Raw genomic sequence first — 13,913 nt, 5'->3', positions numbered from 1 at the left:
TTCTAATAGTGCCTTGATAATGAAAGGCAGAGATCCCAAGGCTCCTTATTCAAGCAAAATGATCTTCATTTCAGTAGAAGCCTTCCCAAATACAAAATAAATTACATTCTCAGACTTGGCCTTAGTTTACTAAGCCATTAGAAGCAGAATTAATTGTTTAATTCTGAATTAATACAGGACAGATCATGGTTTGGCAAGATGCCAAGTAAAGCAGACTTTTCAAAGGATTGAGCTTTGCCTGAGAAGCTAACAGTCAACTAGAAGCTAGTTCAGCATCAAGGAGTCACCTAAGATAAGGAGGTCTGTGACATCCAGCAACACAAGCCACGAGGATTTCTTGCTACAAGGCGAACAGAGGCCCTGGGGTGTCCTTGTACTTGGAACTCACAAAGGACTTCTGTTGTCAGGTGACTGAATTCTTGCCTTAGCTGATGTGCCAGAGAAGCAGCCTATTTTTGAAGGTCATGAGTCTCTATAAAATTATTATGGTTGATTTTCTTTTAATTCAACAGCTAGATTTCACTTGAAAAAACTTCACTGAATTGAGTTATATGAGTATATAAGCTGGATGGGATCCAGCTGCTGAGCAGTGAGCCACTATCCACTAACAGTGGTTTTGCTTTAGCTCATATAGCAGGGAACCTACTAGAGCACATGGGTATTAATTAAAGCCTGAAATTCCTACAGACTTCTATCTTCATCACAAAAGTGGGAGACCTGGTGGCCTAGTACTGCTACAGTACTGCAAAATACTAGTAAAGGGATAAAAATCTATGACAGACAGGCATGAAATCCTTTACCATAAAATTTTAGTCTTCCTGCAAAAGAAAATAAACTATCTGTGTAACAACATCCATCACACCTCTTGGGCCAGGGCTTATAAGCTTTTGTAAGAGAACAAGGGCGTATCATGAATTAGTCACAGGATTTCACAGGGCTGAACTACAACCCTTTATGAATACCAGGCTCTATACATTAAATTATATTCAAAAAACCAACCAAACAAATACAATACAGTACTTCACCTAAGAAGGCAGCAGTGTTTGACAAAAAAGAGGAGAAATGTCACACTTAATAAAAAAAGAAAGCCCACCTAGTTCCAGTGACAATCAAAAAGTAAATTAAAATGTTAATGTAAACATGTTAAGATTGGGGAAACTTCCAACAGTTCTGTTTTGGGAGGGAAAGGTGGAGATGCCCATATTGTCTTCTCTTACTGGACTGTGAGCTGGTAATACCCTAGGCCCTCTCCAGAGCTCCTCTCTCAACTCTCAGGCGAACCTGTACAAGCCCTAGACCACCAGGAAACAATGAACTGCTCATGACTGGACCTTCCCTGCAGGCTGGCCTCTGGAAGTTGCCAACATCATCTCTTCACACCAGGGAACCTCTGCAGCAGTGGAGACAACCACAGGGCAAACAGGGAGGTGCTCAACAGGAGTTCTCGGCATCTGCTGTGAATCGTGCCAACCGTAGCACAGCCGTAAGGGGCTATTCCAGCCATTGAGCCTAAAGCATTGCTCGAAAGTAACAACAAACTATGATGCCATTGCAGTATTTCCATATTCTCTCTCACTCTCTAATTCCAGGCCAACTTATTTAAATTTAAAAACCAAAAGGGAGAATTACTTAACATCCTGTCCTGAGAACTCAGCCCAAAACCTTTCTGGATGAATCTAGTTCATTGAAGCCAATGAGATTGTTTCCATCGACTCCAGTAAGGTTGGATCAGATATTGGGTCCCTTGCGCTGGCAAGGGCTGGAACACAGCTAACAATTATAGTCTGATGAGCATGAGTCACAAACCACTACCACGCACACTGTGTCTGAGCTCTGGTGAGTGCAGTATCAGCAGCAAACCATTTGTTTGGGTGAACACAATAAGCGCATGACTGAAATTACGGTTTTCCGTAGGCACAAATACAATACACACATCTGAGTGTGCTCATGGCTTGTTTGTTCTAGTAAAAAACAATGCAAAACAGCAAGAAAGAATAAAAGTGAAGGCTGTGAGATGGCAAAGGGTTGTTGTCCTCTCTTTAGTGAGGCCTCACAACATAGCAGGTGATTCTCTGGAGGCTGCCTCCCAACCTTACGAATGCATATGTTAGGATATTAATACTACCATCCCCATTTCAAGGGAGGAGATGGAGGAGTCAAGGGGAGATGTTAAAGTGTTACTACTCCTGCCAGCAATCTGATTACACTAGTGACTCGGGTTCTTTTTTCTCAAAATTCTACCCAAAGAGAAACAGCCATACAAAATATTTACACTGAGGAAGAAGACCTACTGGCAGGAGTGCCACAACTTAAAGCCAGCTGCAGGGAGAAGGAACACCTCTGCCTCATTCATGTCCTGCACGGAACAGAATGATTTTATGCGGAACGCCTGACTACTAAGTCTATCCCACTTTCCACCCCTCACAGCTAAATAGCAGGATTCTCTTCTGTCTCTCCATGGCTTCTAATCCAAGAATCTCCAGCTAATTTACTTGCTTGATAAACCCTTTCTCTTAGAGTTCTTACTGTTCAGTTTTAGCACCAAGATACAGACTAGCATTTTTATAGAAGATCACGACCATCATGTGAAGATACGTGCATCGTATTTTTCAGCTAATTCGAAATAAAACATGAGCAACATGATTTAAGTCTAACAATCACTCGTTCAGCTTTGTAAGCACAAAAAATTGATGGCCAGTCATTTGCCCCATTCGTATCCATTTGTTATAAAATGGATCACAGCAACCCAGGAACTGGAATAGGAAACAGTCTTTGGGGGCATTGTTTCATTCTTCTAAGTGTAAATAATTTTTAAGAAAGCAAGCACAACCTTGTGATTAAAATATTGATCCTGTTTTTAGAACAGTATTCCAGAGACCACCTAGCAAACCGAAGCAATAAATGATATACATTTTAAGAACACTTTTATTAAAATATTACTGTTAATAAGTATACCCAGGCTTGAAGATCTGTTCTATCATGAGTATCAGTCTTACAGTCAGTAAGATAGCCACCTCTCTGTGAAGATGTTGTTAAGTTTCTTTTCAAGTACTTTCAGGCATTTTTTTCCACAGATAATATATCTCATGATTGAATGAGCAGTGTATTATTTATGAAAGTCTTCACAGAGGAAGCCTCACAAAACTATACAGATTGCTATGAAAGAGAGGTTAGAAAGCCTGTAGGTTTTCTACTGCTAGTTTTGTCTTATACCCATCTGAGGCAGGAGAAGACTCACCACCAGATAGGCAAACTGTCCAATGATGCGAGATCACAGACCAAAGTCAAGCTACTTTTCACTCCTCATGCAAGGGGTCATGCCAACAGTACCATTCTCCATTGCCTCTCCATCCTCCTCCTAGCCTTCTCACTCCCAGTCTTGTCACTTACTTAGCCCAATAGCATGCTGGGTCAGTGCTGCTTCTGGTGTATTTGCACAAGGGCTATTGTTACAAGGACTTTGATCTTAGTTGGTGCCAGTGATGTTTGGATCTAAGCAATAAAATAGGACCTGTTGCAAAAAAGGTCAAGAACACCTAACAATTGTGATAATATTTGTATTCTAGCACTGCCATATGTGCAACTAAGCACAGCTTTTAAGAGTACCACAAAACAACTTGCACAGGTCTTCGAAACATCTAGATGTTAGAATTGCAAGCAGAGACAGTACACGTATTTTGTTGACACGCTCAGGGTGCTAAATCCATATCCAAGTATCTTCAGTGTCTGAGGAAACATGATTTCCAGGTTTGGGATCTGATTCTACGATCTGTGTACATTTGTCGCTGTAAAGATTCCTATCTCACAGATATGCTGAGAGATGGTGCCTAATAATACGGCCAGTTAAGACACAAAGGATGAATTCTTCATGAATGTCTGTCTGCCCTAGTCTTATAGTACCATGCTACCCTTGCTTGGTACATCTTACCTTGTAGAAGGTAAACTTTCTGCCACACAGATTTGCATTTATTTTACATTCACACAACATCTTGCATAAGGGGAGCACAAATTTGCTGGACATATAAATGTACAACATGTCTCAAAAAAAAAATCTTCAGTCACTTACCCAACAAAACAAATTCAGAGAGCTACTGTAGGTAAAACAGGAAAAAACTGGAGCAAAGATACAGTGAGGAAACATATATTTAGACAATCTTTCTTTGGTTTTAATCTTTCATAGGAAGCCATATAAGTTCCTAGCATTTATTGTGATCAGTTTTTCCTCTGCTATTGTAAACTCTCAGAAGAAAGGTATCAATAGATAAGATAAAAAATTAAAAGGTGTAAAATATTTAGTGGGTTCTTTTAATAATTAATCAGCCTAAGAGCTTTCAGTCTAGCTGTACTGACAGCACAGACAGACCTTTCAAGAGAAGAAACAAAACTAAATGTTTAGTCACCTATTAAAATGTGTTATCAGAGTGCTATTTCTAGCCCTTCGAATGTCACACTGCAACAGGAGCAAGTGTGATACCTAACCATTGTTTTCCCTGAAGCAGCAGCTCTGGGCATATATAGCTTTTAACCGTCATCCAACATTTTTGTGTATGTGATATATTCTTTCCCAGTTTTACAGACTTGTGCCCAACAGGTTTCTCAGAAGATTCCTTCTTGAGACACATGTTATACTGGTATGAGGTGCTAGGCAGTGATTCACCACATTTATTTTTGCAACACAAGACTTAACTGGTAACTCCAAGATGATATATCTCACGCTACATGATGGAGGGGACTCCTCTGTAATTAACACAAAATTCTTCTCTAAGGCTTCTGGAGACTGAGATTGTATCCTCACAGTTGTCTAAAGCAGTGAATTCACTTACTTTCTGGGAGGAACCACAGGATGGGTGTTCAGTGACATTGCTGGTATTCCCAGAGAAAAGCTTAGACATAGACAGCATTGTGAGGAGACCCTACACGGTACAGCCTCTAGTCATGCCATCTACCCTTGCAGTGATGATTTCAGGTGGGCAAGACAAGGCGGGAATCATTTGAAAATATCGCAGTGTCTCACATTACCTGATGCAAGGACTCGTAGCATTTTTAGGCAGCCTGAACTCACACTCAATGCAGACTCTTTACAAGGGACAGCATGATGCCAGACCTCAACTGCTAGCATCTAGGACCTGGGTCATCCTCCAAGGCACAGTGTGGACACTGACAGATCACATCAGTCTTCCTCGCTCTTTCCCCCCCTACCATGCACTGGCTCAGCTGCCTCCTATCACGACTGTACAAATCACAACTCTGAGTTAAGCAAAAGACTGCCAACCACACTTCAACATCCACCAAGTGCTGTGGAGCTCAGTGCTGCATGACTGGCTACTCTCTCAGTGCAGCTTACGTTTTGTGACTGGCTTATCCCCAAAACACAAGAATGGTTTTCCATGAGGATGAGAGGTATTTAATGTACAGATAAATTTCACCCAAGTTTTCAGAAAAATAACCATTTGTAAAAGCAACATTTTACTCCATCAAATTCTACAAAATTAGCCAATAAAAGGGAGTTAAAAGTATCACCATTGCGAAGACATGTCTTATTTGAACAACCACTTGCAAATAGTTTTTCACAGTAGCTAGAGAGCTCAGACAGAGCACACCACAACAAAGAACATGGGGAGTTTCCTAACAGACCTAGTACAATATAGCACTATCACTTGCTATATAGCTCTATCACTATCACCAATGATAAATACCTATAAATTCACCGAAGCTGGGACAGTTTTGTAACTATATCATCACCTACCATAAATGGTGTATAAACTCTGAGATTAATTGATCTGAGTGTTTTTGAGATAATGAATGACAACTATAATTCCACATTATACCAAATAAGATTCTATTCCAATGCAGGGCTCATTGCTTTTTTCCTGAGCTCTTCTAAACTGCGGGCTTCAGCTATGTGAGGGCTAACGCTACCTTACATATCATTACTGCTATTGACGTAGCTGGGCAAAATTCCAAGTGCACAGTCCCTAAATCTGGCCTTTCTCTCTTAGGGTCTCACATGACTAACTGGCCCTGCTTGACTCAGAACTACCATGCCTATGATTATAAAAGGCATTTGACCGTGAGGACCATTAAGCTTGGCCTTCCTGCAAGGGCACCACTGGTGTCTCTTGTGACAGCAACACTGCAGGCACTGGAAAGTGGGCTGAAACTCACAAAACTCATAATAACTGAACAACTGCTACTTTTGACCTTTATGTTCTAGGATCAATATAGACATTGAAACAAAGAAAAATGGACTCCTATTCTGCTATCAGCCTTGCTTTCCACACAGTCATCTTCATCCTAATTGTGTTCATTCTGCTCTAGGAAAAATTTAACTTCTGCTCCTTATGTGAATGAGTGCTGCAGTGTTTATTCAAAACCAGAACAGCGTTCTGATCTTGGGCAGATTTCATTCACATTATGTAAACAATTGATTCTTTGAAAGACCAGAATAGCTATAAATCAAACCTATAGGCAAACTACACTCATGCATGCTCTGTTTCCTGTTTTCCCATTTTGACGGAGGCTTCCAAAACCCCCAGCCACCAAGGTACTGAATAATTTTCCCTGGGTTCTCAGGATAAGAGGAAGTGGAATTATTTCAGAAGTCTTCTTAACAAAGAATAATTTTAGCAACAGTTTGCTTTCTAAGATAAGGACACTCACTTCAAAGTTTTTATTGTTTATGAAGAGGGTAAACATCAAAAACTGTTACAAGATTGGCGATAGACATTAAACATAATTTCTTGCAGAAATTGCTTCACCTCTCCACATCTCTTTTTCTTCAGCTGTGAAGTAATGGCAGAGTTGCCTGCCTATGCTGACATCTGTAGATAAGAAACAGATTTAGTGCTACACGATAGTTCTGCTGTTAGAGAGACTTCATGCAGGATATGGAACAGACTTGCCTAAAAATCAGTCCAGATCATCCCCTCTTACTGGGTAGGAAACCCAAACGCCCAGGTTTACATTGTACCCTTTAGACAGATGTAAAATAAAGGAAGAGAGAGAGCAAGAACACCACTGACTGACATACAGGGATTCACACACCCAAATTCAGATACAAAGTATATGGTCAAAGCAGCACATCCCAAACAAGTTTTTCTACCTAATTATTCTCATCTAATAGTATTTGTTTTTCTAAACACATTCCAATGAACAGCATCTACGATGCAAGGATCCAAAAGTACTTAATCATGCTTCATGACATCTTAGTGAGACCATGAGAAGGCATTATTCCTTCTAGCATAGGAATATATAGAAGGAATAAAGGTATTATTCCTTCTAGTATTTAAACAGCATTTCTCTCTGGGATGGCATGTAGCATCTGTTTTAGCAACACTCAGCAACCACACACAACAAGGAGAATGAGGCATAACTCTATCTAGTTAGCAGAGTTATTACAGAGTGGCCGACCATCACTATCCCAGCTGCAGTTTGGCACGGATCAATTTTCATGCAGAAAGAACGGTGCGGTGCTGAAGATCCTGAGCATGCATGGCATAACACCTTCTTTGAAAGACACCTCCAGTAGCACATTTGCCTTTACCGCCATGGTTGGATAAGCCCTGTCTTAGCTGAGTGTGAAGACACAACATCATCACTTCCCAGACTCTCTCCTCTAACTGATCCAAATTCCAAGTCAGTCCAAAACCTGCTTATATTGTGGCTTCTAGAAAGGTCACAGTCTACACAGGAACACAGGCTGAAATCGTATTGAAGTCAAAAGTCAGGTTCATAAAACCCTATTTAGATATACAGAATAAGTGCCAATCATCCAAGGAAAAGGAAGAAGTAAAGGGAAGCATCAGGGTACCCAGCACTCTCGAAAACCCAGGCTTTTGTTTAGAGTCCTACTTCAGAAATCTTAAGCAGCAAGTAAAAGCCCTAGCATATTCTTTTACATAATAAGAGCAAAGACTAAAACAGCCTAGCTGTAAACCTCAAAGGGCTGAATTAAAAACAATTTTCAAAGAACACTGAACATTATCCTTGCTGCCAGTACATTTCCCAATACTGAATAAATCTCACCAAAAAAAATAAAAAGGAAAAGAAGCTTCTCTGCTGAAAACTCCTTGTCCACTTTTAAAGGCGCAAGCAGTTTCCATAATCCTATAGGTAGCCTCTGCTCTGACATAAATTACACTAAGCAATGAAAGTGCTGACCCTGTCTTAACACTTGCACCACAAGCAACACATGCTGTACAACCTAATTCCGTAATGCTCATTCACATATATAGCTCCGCAGAAGTTAATGGACTTATGGAAGGGATTGAAGCCTTCAGGATCAGACCACGAGAACCCCTCTGGCTATTGCAAAGGACTCAGCAAAGCAAGACGACACGATGACTGTTCATCCATCTTAGGAGATATATACTATGGTGCTCGCTCAAAACAACACAAACAAAAACATCAACAGCACTGCTTTGGTACTTTTATCCACCCTGTCTTGTAACAGGCCAAAAAGGCATTTAGTGAAGTTAAGGACCAGAAAACTGAAAGAACACCAAAGAAACACAGAAGAACACATAATTTACCAGCATAGCTCTCTGCTGCAGGATAGCATTGAGACAAAGCATTCTGTAGTAGTTTCATCAATTAATTAGCGCATTGTACACAGTAACACATCAGAATAAATAAATTCTGTGACCAACACCTGCTGCCATCTCTTTGTAGTGACCCAAGTGTCTGCGTACACGTGCCTGCGCCAAAGTACGCATACACAGAGCACATCCTTAAAAACAGGACATGTAATTTGCACAAAGGTTTAACATTCCTGTTTTTCCCCAGATTCAGCCTTTGCAAAAACAGTAAACTTGTAATTCAACATTTGCGGAGTGCTTCAAAGTTTCTCCGAGCTCTCCTTTTCCCCTGCACTCCAAATATTTTTCCCTCCCCTACAAAGAGAAAACACAAGAAGAGACCTGTTTATCACATGACCTTCCTTTGGAGGAATCCTCACATTTGTACTCTCTGAATCACTTATATATTGAAGAAAAAGGAAGCTGCAAATAATATTCATGTGGAGCACACAATTCTTACCTTCCTGGCTTTCAGGCCAGCCTTCTGGGCATGTGAAATTTATTAGCCAGTGTATCTGTCTTCTCATAGACAGCTTAAGCTTGAGCTTGTGCATCTGTGTGCGTTTCTGTTTACCAAAAAATCTGATGTATTCCAAAGAAGGCACACACAAAACACTTACTGTGTTTTGACTGCCTAAATACCACTACTTATATTGTTTATGGCATTATCAATCAATATTGGCTTTGTAGAACAGGATTATCTTTAAAAATAACTAATCCCATTTAGAGATAGTAAGTCTACTTACTGAACAAGAGGAGTGTAAAAGAAATGGGAGTCATTAGGGACCCTAATGTGACACATATATATTTCCTATATGTGTATATGTGCAGCAGAACCAATATGGTCCAGCCTTTAGAAGTCAAAGAGGTACTAACTCTGCTAGTAACCTTGAGCAAGCTAAACCTTCCCTTGCCTTCCCATACCTTTTATATAGAGAAGCTGTCCTGGACAGATACCGTTTCTTTTTATGACATGGTAGCAACAAATACAAGAGAGGACAACCTTTCAGTAGCAAAATCCATAAAAATGAAATACTGATATACCAAATATTGCCCCAGAACAGCATCAGTAACAGCAGTACCAGGCAGAATAAAGAAGTAGCAAAGTAAGCAAACACTGATCTTTGGGTAGAATAGCGAAGAGCACATTCTGCTTACAACAAATCCCACTAACGATCCTCTGGGCTCCACTCTGATCCCCTCGATTTGGGGGCTATGATGAATACCCATACGCGGAGGTGTAGCAACCGTGGCACTGACATGAGCACAGGGCACTTACTGGTAAAAAAATCAAACCTGGGTAACAGCAGGAGCACAGGCAGTTTTGCTGAAATGAGATCTGCACAGCAGGGCAGGCATGGCTTTTCTTCATTACCCTAATAGCCTAACAAATAAATAAGGGATAGTTGTGTCCATGGTAATCACGCTGGTGATTTTTTTTCTTCCTTCCTTTCCAAGACACCTTAGGAGAGAGGTAGCCATACCAGGGCAGCAGAATCTGATCTGTAAATAAAAACCTGACACCTAAATGAAGCCCTTTTTGTGACAGGACTTAATTAAAACTCCTGTAAATTCTCAGGCATCTAAACCATCTACCGCTCATCAGGCACTGGCAATACTGGAAACTGCTGCCAATTATTTTTCACTCCTGAATTTCTTACGGACAGATTGCAAAAGGTTTTTACACCTCTGCACAGAAGGACACAGAATACAAGTCCTCAGAAGGGACAGCGTGATCGAGACTAACCAGTAGTCTCCCCTCCGCTTAAAGACACAATAGTTTCATACCCTGCCATTCGCAGCTTCTGTTTTATTCAAACTACAGCAAGTGTTGGCTTCCTAAAGTACAAGTATTCTCAGCATATCACACACAGGGCAGCATCCATGTGCCGCTGAGTTGGTAATTGCATTATCTGCAGCCACTGACGAATGAACAACCGTAATGCATACATCCTAGGTTTGGCTCTCTCAGGACAAGGAGACACATGCTCCCCATACCACATTCACTCAGATTCCCGAGCCCAAAGGCACACAGAAAATGCCCGTTCGCATTCCCTCTCATTTTAAAAGCAAGGTTGTATTCTGCTCCCCCTTCCCGCCGACCGAAAAATAACATTTCTATTTACAAGGACAAGAAACTCATTCCCAAATCTGCTTCTCTGCATCTGCAATCTATTTTACCTGCAAATAACAAGGCTTGCAAATTTGCGGTGTAACACCGACCACATCTCCAGATACCAGAAAAAAAGAGAGAGAGAGGCGCTGATACTCCACAACATAATGGCCCTTTAAGGAACACCGAGTCCTTATGGGTATAAATAATCCTCAGCATAAAATGGAGCCAAGGCGATTCCTACTGCAGAGCGGGGGGGACGGACTGGCTGCTCGGAGGGTTAAACGCGCCCTTACCTGAGAGCGGCGGCGGCGGCGGCGGCGGCAGCACCCCCGCGCCCGCCGGGACGGGACGGGACGGGACGGGACGGGACGGGACGGGACGGGACGCCGCAGCCCCGCTCGCCCTGGCCCCGCAGCCCCGGCTGCCCCGCCCCCGGCCCCGCCCGCCGGCCCCGCCCGCCGCGGGAGCGAGCCCCTGCCGCCAACGCAGCGAATAAAGGGTGGGAAGAACCCCCCCCCCCCCCCCCCCCCCCCCAAAAAAGGGCCTGCGCTTTCCGATCGGGGACGGACCCCCCACGCCGACCCTGAGGACGACGCGGCCGCCGGCGGCGGTGGTGCGGCGGCCCCTCGCCCGGGCCGGTCGCTGGCGGCTCCCGGGTGGGGAGGCGGTCAGCCCTGCGGGGCGGCACAGGGCTCCGCAGGCAGGACGCGGGGAGACTTCCAGCGCAGCCGTCGTTGTATTGCTCGTATGTCACACAAACCAGAGAAAGAAGGAAGAGGTGAAGGAAGGGGGAAGAGACGACTCTGGTAAATGAGGTTATTCTATTCTCTTTCACCTTCAGAGTTCTTATTGTCTTTCCTGACAGCCGTAGGAATCAAATTTATTAATCTTCACTAGAATACTACCCACGAATCAAAAATACCCCCAAATAATTCAAACCAATTGCCAGAAGAAATTAATTAAATCTCAGTCTGTCTATTAGTCTGAGAAAAGATCAAACCTATTTTGGCTTCAATTGCCTGAAGATGCAAAGCAGGTTTAGCACCGAACTTTTCTCCTTCTGAAAGCACGCTAACCTCTCAAGGGCAGCTGGAGGAACCTCTTTCATTTCAGAGATGAATACATATAAAAGGCAGGCTAGCTGCCTTCCAGATGGGGACTAGAATTTTGCGGCAATGATCCCAAGCAGCCCTTTGCTTCTTGCAATACCCAGGAGGGAGGAACGTGACCATCATCTCAGAGTAGAGTGGACAGCCAGGAAATCTCAAATCTGAAATCCAGCTTGGGCAACAAATAAATGGTGTGGCAAATGCTCTTGCCACACCTGTCCATTTCTCTCTCATCCAACAGAGACAAGGGTGATAAAATTTGTGGCATGCTGCCAAAAGTATTGAACCCACTTAGGCACAAAACATCATATTACCCAGGCTGAATATCATCAAGGAGAAAAAAAGGTTGAGATTTTAGTCACTGATATTCCCACCACTCTATAAAAAAAAAAAAAAGACCCCCTACATCATAAGAATAGCTGCCTGTGAGAATAACTCAAAGCAAGGCCTGAGGTTGGCCTAATAGCTGAAATGCTTGGTTTCAGTTTAGAGACTTAGTGAAGTGCAAAATGTGTGCACGCGTGTATATACATCTCTGTGCGAAAGAGGCAGAGCCCCGGATCTATGTAGGTAGGCAGCCAGCTAATCAGTAGCCTTGATCTCTCCTGACCTGTTTGGGGTCTGTGAGGGTTGTTTGCCAGTCTCCACTCTTGAAACAGTGCTTCTAAGGACCAGCTCAGGTACCTTTAATTTAAGTAAATTTGGCAATTTGCTAATTTGTCCCTAGACCCAGGAATGTCAATTGGCCAATTTAGAATAGCTGTTCTGTTCCAGGCTCTTGCATGGGGAAGGCAGAGAGGTGCTTAGCAGGATAGGTTCATCTATCAGCCAGAACCACCAGCAGCACAAAGCAAAGCTGACTGTACCTTCTACCACATTAGCACCTCTCAGTGCAAGAAGTTCTGGACCATATTTTTATCTGCACTGTTAAAGTACCACTCTTGCTATCCTTAGAAATATTATACTTATATATAATCTTTCTGTATTTTTCTTTCATAATATATGTATCTTGCTTATAGACCCTGTTCAGCACTATACATGAGTTGATGGGATCACAGGGAATGCATGAATGAAGGTCTTTTCTGCTTGTAACACAGGAGTCAGGCTTGTTATAAGCTTAGCATTGACATGGTCACCAAACTAGTCCTACTCCCAGCAGCAGGCAACTGTAAGTCAAACCGTAGAGAAACTATCATTTTAAGTGAAAGCATACTTACATGCATGACTCAATTTTCAAAACCTTTGAGCTTTTCTGAACATCCACCTAAATAAGAGGAGGTATATTTCAAAAAATGCTCAAAACCCAAGCCTGCACCACTTAGCTCATACAGATAACAAACCCATCAAACCATATACTCAGCCTATCTGTAAGAAGCCAGCATTTCCTCTGTAACAGGTGAGAGCTTTGTACCTTACTGGTGTCAGCAGGTGACTTTACAAATGCCCACCTGTCATCATTTTGTAAATAGCAACACTTGTCTCCTGAACTGCCCCATCTTCCTGCTCTGCCCAAAAGCAGGACGCCTGCTTTCCTGCTTGTGCCCCTGCTGTATTAAAAAAAAGGCACGCAATTGACTGTTGTGTTACTAGCAGCCGAGCAAGTAACATAACAGTCTGTCTAAGAGGAGACATGAACGTGAGAGCATGAACATCAGTATGTCATGGGGCCAATCGTTTCATTAGGAAGGGAACTCAGCTCCTGTGAGGAGCTATGATACCAGAGGGAGCAGATCTTTCATCACAAAGTTGCTGGTTTGAATCCAATGCAGAGGCAGCTCAGGCTGAATGAATGAATATTCCCTACTGCGATTCCATCCTCAGCAAACTGCCCCAGAGAGCATGGACTGAACTCTGTTTTTCTCTTGAACAGTGTCTCTCCAGGACAAGTACAAGGAGGAAGCTAACACTGCCAGTACTTCAGGTAGAGGCCTGTAAGAACAACTGACTAATAGCCTTCACGGTATATCAATTGGCAGGCATCCCCCTCTTTAAAGGGTTTGTCCTGTGTGCAGATACAAAGACTGCACCACACTTACAATCCTGAGACATTACCCAGGTGCTTCAGAATTTTAATGCTAATCTAAATACCCTCACTGAAACAAGGTAAATGTA

The 13,913-nt window shown here is 42.6% G+C and overlaps 1 protein-coding gene across 14 annotated transcripts in view; it reads right to left on the bottom strand.

The window, feature by feature from the left end:
* The window catches only part of SORBS1 (sorbin and SH3 domain containing 1), a 218,975-nt gene that overhangs the window by 163,598 nt on the left and 41,464 nt on the right, over positions 1–13,913 (bottom strand). For 6 of the 14 annotated variants that reach the window (XM_064463611.1, XM_064463609.1, XM_064463620.1 and 3 more), the window contains exon 1: positions 10,986–11,126. The exons of 1 other annotated variant lie outside the window; for it this stretch is intronic. The gene's annotated coding sequence lies outside the window, so the exon portion shown is untranslated. Of the gene's footprint in view, positions 1–10,985; positions 11,127–13,913 lie in introns of those variants that run through there. 7 more of the 14 variants (XM_064463626.1, XM_064463622.1, XM_064463624.1 and 4 more) reach the window with 5 other exon arrangements.

The sequence above is a fragment of the Phalacrocorax carbo genome, chromosome 12 (genome assembly GCF_963921805.1).
Source record: "Phalacrocorax carbo chromosome 12, bPhaCar2.1, whole genome shotgun sequence".
NCBI lineage: Eukaryota > Metazoa > Chordata > Aves > Suliformes > Phalacrocoracidae > Phalacrocorax > Phalacrocorax carbo.
The sequence above is the reverse complement of the archived record's forward strand: the minus strand, read 5'-3'. Positions and strand labels throughout refer to the sequence as shown.